General features: G+C 38.0%; 1 long non-coding RNA gene across 1 annotated transcript; it reads left to right on the forward strand.

Moving 5' to 3' along the window:
• Positions 1-2,737: 2,737 nt before the first annotated feature.
• LOC134486298 (uncharacterized) lies at positions 2,738-6,259 on the forward strand. The gene is made up of 2 exons (XR_010065107.1): positions 2,738-2,892; positions 5,095-6,259. It is a non-coding gene; the product is annotated as an uncharacterized LOC134486298 (long non-coding RNA).
• Positions 6,260-7,671: the final 1,412 nt, after the last annotated feature.

The raw sequence follows: 7,671 nt of genomic DNA on the forward strand, positions 1-7,671 counted from the left end.
CATGATTGTCAAACACTCATCCTAAGATGGTTTAATTTAATTTAATTTAATTTAATTATGTGTATAGGTGTTTTGTCTGCATGTATGTTTGTGTACTGTGTTCATGTCTGGTAACTACAGAAGCCACCTCTGGCACTACATGCTTAAAACTGGAGGTACAGATGATTATAAGGTACCATGTGGATGCTTGGAATCAAAATCGTCTAGAGGAGCAGCCAGTGTTCTTAATCATTGAACAATCTCTCTAACTCCTAAGATTATTTTTCAATTATCATTCATATCATTAGCTTTGTATTTTACTGGATCAATTTTTAAATGTTTATGTAGTTAGTATATTCCAACCTATAATTTTTTTTAATTTTTTACTTTTTTATTAACTTGAGTATTTCTTATATACATTTCGAGTGTTATCCCCTTTCCCGGTTTCCGGGCAAACATCCCCCTCCCCCCTCCCCTTCCTTATGGGTGTTCCCCTCCCACCCCTCCCCCCATTGCCGCCCTCCCCCCAACAGTCTAGTTCACTGGGGGTTTAGTCTTAGCAGGACCCAGGGCTTCCCTTTCCACTGGTGCTCTTACTAGGATATTCATTGCTACCTATGAGGTCAGAGTCCAGGGTCTGTCCATGTATAGTCATTAGGTAGTGGCTTAGTCCCTGGAAGCTCTGGTTGCTTGGCATTGTTGTACATATGGGGTCTCGAGCCCCTTCAAGCTCTTCCAGTTCTTTCTCTGATTCCTTCAACGGGGGTCCTATTCTCAGTTCAGTGGTTTGCTGCTGGCATTCGCCTCTGTATTTGCTGTATTCTGGCTGTGTCTCTCAGGAGCGATCTACATCCGGCTCCTGTCGGTCTGCACTTCTTTGCATCATCCATCTTGTCTAATTGGGTGGCTGTATATGTATGGGCCACATGTGGGGCAGGCTCTGAATGGGTGTTCCTTCAGTCTCTGTTTTAATCTTTGCCTTTCTCTTCCCTGCCAAGGGTATTCTTGTTCCCCTTTTAAAGAAGGAGTGAAGCATTCACATTTTGATCATCCGTCTTGAGTTTCATTTGTTCTAGGCATCTAGGGTAATTCAAGCATTTGGGCTAATAGCCACTTATCAATGAGTGCATACCATGTATGTCTTTCTGTGATTGGGTTAGCTCACTCCAACCTATAATTTTAATTATTATTATCTAAAACTAGGACATTTTTGAAAAGTGAGTCATTGGAGGATATTTTAGAACTACTGTGGATATGTCTTTCTTGAGTCTAATAACCCATAGATACTATTAAAATCCTACCACTAGAATTAGAATGGATAGACCTTGGAGTTCAATGAAATGGGAAAAGGAAGGATTACCTGCTCAGATGCTGGTTTTTATCTATCTATCTATCTATCTATCTATCTATCTATCTTTTTTATTGGTTATTTTATTTAAAGATAGGATATTACTTTGTAGCCCATGCTGGCCTCTATCTGTAGGCAACTCTTTTTCCTCAGTCTCCTAGATTGTGGAATTATAGATATGAGACATCATACCTGGATTTTCAAAATATCAATATAAGGCATCATACCTAGATCTAAGGGACATCTCCACAAAACCAGCAAGGACAAAGTCTTAGGATAGAAAGGGTTAGAAGCTTCAAAGGCCAGTAAAGAAGTTGTTGAAACACTGCTTCCCAGAAACAATTAAGATATGAATTAAAGCCAGAACCAAAGATTACAGTTGGAAAGGACGCAATGTTTATTTGATAATTTGGAGATTTTCAGGATATATCAGAACTAACAATATGGCTTATCAGGTAAAGAGGCTTGCTGTCCAAGCTAAGAAATCTGAGTTTGATATTTGGTATTTGTCTAAAAGTGAACAGATAAGTCCAAATACTCAAGATTGTCTTCTACCCTGGGTCCTGCTAAGACTGAACCCCCAGTGAACTAGTCTATGGGGGGAGGGCGGCAATGGGGGGAGGGTTGGGAGGGGAACACCCATAAGGAAGGGAGGGGGGAGGGGGATGTTTGCCCGGAAACCGGGAAAGGGAATAACACTCGAAATGTATATAAGAAATACTCAAGTTAATAAAAAAAAAAAAGAAAAAAAAAGATTGTCTTCTAATCTCAGAACATATGAAACATTCACAGACACACATGCACACACGTGCAAAGATATATGCAGACACATAAGAATATGCAAACACACCAATGGTAGTAATAATAAATATTTTTTGAAAAAGAATTGAGAAAGGAAAATTGAAGATAACTGTTGAGTTTTGTCATTCATTTAGCAAACAAACAAAAACAAGTAACCCAAGAAGAAGAAACTTGTTTTGTTGTGAAGTTTTGTTTTTTGTGATCAGTTTCTTTAGACACTTAGTTGCATCATGTAATGTTTTTCTAGAAACTGCCTTTGAGAACATTTTTGCTGAATCATACACGTAGAGGGGTGTTTTATAGAGAATAGACATGTGATGTTTTTCCTGCCTAGAAAAGAGGTATGTGATGTTTTGCTAGGGTAGACACTTGAGAAAGCACCTTATGAAAGGGCATAACTATAACCCAACAATGGACTATACTGTGTGGTATTGGTTTACCATGCTACTGTCTGCTGGTCATTGTTGGGCTTTGCTGGCACTGGTCTTAGCTAACAATGTTGTGTGATATTAGTTCACCTTGCCACTCTTTGTTGGTCATCCTTTGTGATGACTTCATAGAAAGAAACACACCCAAGAACTTAAGGTGGTATTCTGGCAGCTTCTTGTCACTTCAGTGGACTCAGGCCAATTGGCAGAGCCTCACAGTTTCTTCTGGATGGAACTGCCATTGCTGATGCATGAATGGTGTTTGGGAGTGGATCAGCTACCAAGGCTAAGTCATGTGAACTGAACTGCTGATATCCTAACAACAAAGAACTATTGGTAACAGGCCCACATCCTCCTTTGCCCTGTTAATCTTTCCTTACCACTTCCTCTGGTGGGTGGTGGGATAAAAGGGAAGTTAAAACATTTTAAGTACACTTATTAAAATAGGTTTTGAAGATCAAAGCCTACAAGACAGGATCTCACAGAATGGATCAGCCTTATGTGGAAATCACTCTGTAGATGGCAATCCTTTCACCTTAACTGCTAAGCTGAGAGATGCAAGAAGGAGTTGCCATGTCCATCTTGGTGACAGTTTTGAAAGAAGCTGAGTATCACTACAAGACTTCACGTCAAACCTCAAATAGACAATGTGATATCATCATTTCATGTGTACGAAATATTTTTTGAGATCAGGTCCCTCTACATAGCCCTGGCAATCCTAAAACTCTCTATGTAGGCCAGGCTGCCTTAATGTCACAGAAATCTGCTGCCTCTGCCTTCCAATTGATAGAACTAAGCCCAATCTACGCAGTTTTTAATTTCTTCATTAAAAGGTTGGTTGGTTTGGGTTTTTTTTTTTGGATGGATTAATACAAAGTATTAGGGGCCTTTTACATACCAGTTAAGTATTCTAACACTTTTTTATATAGCCTTAGCCCCTCGTCACCTAAAATTTAATTAAGATAATAAAAATTATCATTTTACATTAATATCTCCTTTCCTCATCTTTTATGTTGAATGTTTTGGGAATTTCAGTCCAGATTTTCCTTTACCTGAGTCAATTTAACTAGAATTCTAGAGTCCAAATTTCCACATTTCCAAAATGGACCGATAAAATTAATACCTATCACATGTAGTAAAGATTACATTTTTAGGTAAAGTTGGGAAGTAATCTTCTGTTGCATAAATTTTCTTTTGAATTGAATAATTTAAACAACAATGGAAAAAATGTAAGAGGACCACATCGGAAAACCAATTGTATAAAATGTATAAAGCTTCCAAAAGGCTAAGCTACCTAGCAACTGTATCAAGACATCAGAAAAGGAAGCAGATGTTTTTCCTATTAATTCCTCATTTTCTTCACTGTTGATGAAAATAAGGTTCTACATCTCTCATTCATGTGCATGCTCAAATGGGCTTTATCCTTCCTCTCTAATCCACTGGCCTCCACAGTCTAAATCTGGTTGTGATTTGTGTGTGTATCGTTTTAGTGCCTTGCTGCTAGAGAATTGTCTAATGTAAAAAAAGGTTACACCCTCCTAGTACAAAATGAGTGCACCCAGCACGACTTAAATCATGTGTTTTCAACATTGGAAAATGTCAATGACAGAATTCCAAGAGCCCCTGGAAATGACAAAAGGAAATTATCAGCCTACCCAGGAAGAAGAATGTGGTTTCTATTTGCATGCGTCCCTCAAGAGATCTAAGACTTCAATGCTAGAGAACATTATTTATTCTTAGTTGCCAGATAACTTGTGCTGGATGCTTCCCACTCAGTCCTTTTGATCTGTTGTCTACTCTCAACCACTGACATTGGTAGACCATAAGAACATGATCTCTCAGAATTTAGTCCAGCCTTTTTTAGTCCAGCCAAAGCGTCCCTGCATCGAAAGCTGACAAGAAAGTTTACTAAGTTTTATTCTCCTAGAGCCTTCTCTGGAAGGTCCAAGTGGCTGAGTATTCCTTCCTAATGATTTCTTCCGAAGTCATTTTTGCTTGTTGGTTTTCATTAGATACTCAACTCCTCCTCTTTGGGTCTAGAAATATCTGAGTCCTGGCCAGCTTCTTACTAATGGTCAATAGATAAAGGGAAATCAAAGAACAGAGAGAGATCGACGATGTAGAAGCCACACAACCAGCCTTTGAATGCAGTTAATCTTCCCGGAGAATTTAAGGTTTGTAAGAACTACATTGTTAATGATAACTGCAGGTAAAGGAAGTTTTCATGTCTCATGCCTAGACGCACAGTCTTACTCTTCAATAAGATGTGTTGACAATGCAGGAAAACTATATATTAGGACTTTGAAAATTTCCTAGAACCCAAAAATCTGAATTAAATTTAGATTTCATAGTTTCCCTTTTCAATTCATTTGGTGATAAATACTGTCAGTTTTGTGGATGAAAAACATACTCTAAGAGTAGAAGATAATACATAGAGATAGAATACAAAACAAAATGTCATAATGTCAATAAAGTTCTACCTTAGATATGCACTCTACCTATGGAAATAATGTAAATTTATGATTATTTTCTTTCTAGAACCTGTCAAGTTCCAGAGGTAGAATGCATATCTACATAGTGGAGTACTACTCAGCTATCAAAAACAATGACTTCATGAAATTCATAGGCAAATGGATTGAAGTAGAAAATCTCATCCTGACTGAGGTACCCCAATCACAGAAAAACACACATGGTATGCACTCACTGATAAGTGGATATTAGCCCAAAAGCTCGAATTACCCACAATACAATCCACAGACCACATGAAGCTCAAGAAGAAAGATGACCAAAGTGTGGATACTTCACTCTTTCTTAAAAGGAGGAACAAAAATATTCATAGGAGGGGATATGGAGGCAAAGTTTGGAGCAGAGACTGAAGGAATGGCCATTCAGAGCCTGCCCCACATGTGGCCCATACATATACAGCCACCAAAACTAGATAAGATGGATGAAGCTAAGAAGTGCATGCTGACAGGAACCAGATATAGATGTCTCCTGAGAGACACAGCATGTCAAATACAGAGGCAATTGCTAGCAGCAAACCACTGAACTGAGAACGAGATCCCCATTGGAGGAATTAGAGAAATAACTGAAAGAGCTGAAGGGGCTTGCAACCCCATAAGAAAATCAATGCCAACCAACCAGAGCTTCCAGTGACTAAACCACTGCCCAAAGACTATGCATGGATTGATCCATGGCTCCAGCTGCATATGTAGAAAAGAAGCCCTTGGTCCTGCCAAGGTTGGACCCCCAGTGTAGGGGAATGTGTGTGTGGGGGGGAGGGAGGTGGTTGGGGAAGAGAACACCCTATAGGAGAAGGGGAAGGGGATGGGATAGGGAGCTTATGGCCAAGAAACCAGGGAAGGGAATAACATTTGAAATGTAAATAAAAAAATCCAATAAAAGAAAACAATTAAATTAAATTTTAAAATTAATATTAAAAAAAACCAAACAACAATAAATAGCCAGGTTATAAACTCCATAACTTACAAGCAAAGGCCAGAAAGCAAGAAAGGACACTGGCTTAGTGGCAAGGAAAGATTAACTGTAACCTGAAATGGACTGTTAGCAGAGACCAAGTTACCAAAGCACAAAGATCAGACAGAGGAAACGGGCTGTCCAGCGGATATCCTAGCAGATGTGGAGAAAAGCAGAATGGTAAATCCTTTGTAACTCTGAGAATAAAAAGTCTTTTCTCAAAAAATGTGAATTTATCTATAAAAATAAGATGCTTTGTCTATATAAAAGGATTGCCTATGGCAATGATAAAAAGACAAACGAAATAATTGAAAGGTACAGCAGAGGAGAAGGGAATAATTTTGTACCTGCAAAATGTATAGTAAGCAGGAATTAAAAGGGATATATGTATATATTTATAACTAAATGCTTTTAGTTTTCTAAAAAAAATACTGGTTGCCTTAGTAAAAATTCAGGTCAAATTTTCACCCACGGAATCCAATAACACAGGTTTATATTTTTATTTATTGAGATATGGTTACTCCTAAAAGTTACAGCTAGTTCTGTAAAAATCAAATATAATATCTATCTACTATAACTCTAAAGCCATGAAATTCTCTTCCATTTTCAACTTTTCATGACACAATTTTCATAATTGTTTGCTTTGTGGTGAAATTAAAACTTAATATAGGAGAGGAGAATATTTCTCTTTCATAGCATAAATTATGAAGCAAATGCATAAAAATGCAAAAACCTCTACCTGGGTACCTGTTTTGTTATTTCCTAGATGTATATTCCTAAAAGGAACTACTTAATTTTTTGAAAGTTCAAATGAATTTTTTGGTACTTTGAAATGGAGATAAATGACTATAATACATTTGATATGGTAAGATATAGTGACAAAAAGTAATGTATTGGAAAGGCATTCAGTAGATTTTTAAAATTATATAGATATTAATCAGAGGATAGAGAAGGCTATTTGTTTGTTTCTCTTTGTCACAAACTCATGTGAGACTTTGAACAAGCCACTGGATCTTAATGCTTACAATGTTGAGCATTTTTCCAGCAGGGGAGGGGGCATGTTGTAAATATTGCTGAGGACATCCTAGGTTAATACTGGAGTTGCTGGCTTGTTTGTGGTTTGTGTTACCCCTTGTAGAGCTCTAAAAAACGTTACAGAAATTTTGCTCTTAGAAGTTGGAAGGAAGCCTAAAACTGATTTCAGTGCTGATGTGCTGATGGGATGGATGGCTCTGAAGAAAGACTCTGTCTCAGTATCCTCTGAATCATTCCTCTGCAAGAGAGAAAAGATGGAGGGCACAGACTCTGCAATGACTGTGTACTAGAAACTGGCCCAGGAATGATCTCCAAGGAGCTTTGGGTGAAAACCATGCTTAGAGGCTCAGATGCTTTTGTCTTCCCAAAAGACCCTGGCTACCTCTTGCCTTATTCACGTGGGAGAGCCCAATGGTGAACTGAGTACCAAATGTACTCTAAATGTATGTAAGGTAGAAAAAACATGTTCATGATGAGAACAATGGGCAAAAGGGGACTTCTGACCCAAGAGCATGTTACTGACAGAAAATAAGATCTGAGGGTAAAAGTGCACTTTTTCATAGTATGAGATATAAAAGAAATGTTCACAAACTAAAACAAAGA

Source organism: Rattus norvegicus, chromosome 3 (assembly GCF_036323735.1).
Source record: "Rattus norvegicus strain BN/NHsdMcwi chromosome 3, GRCr8, whole genome shotgun sequence".
Classification (NCBI taxonomy): Eukaryota; Metazoa; Chordata; class Mammalia; order Rodentia; family Muridae; genus Rattus; species Rattus norvegicus.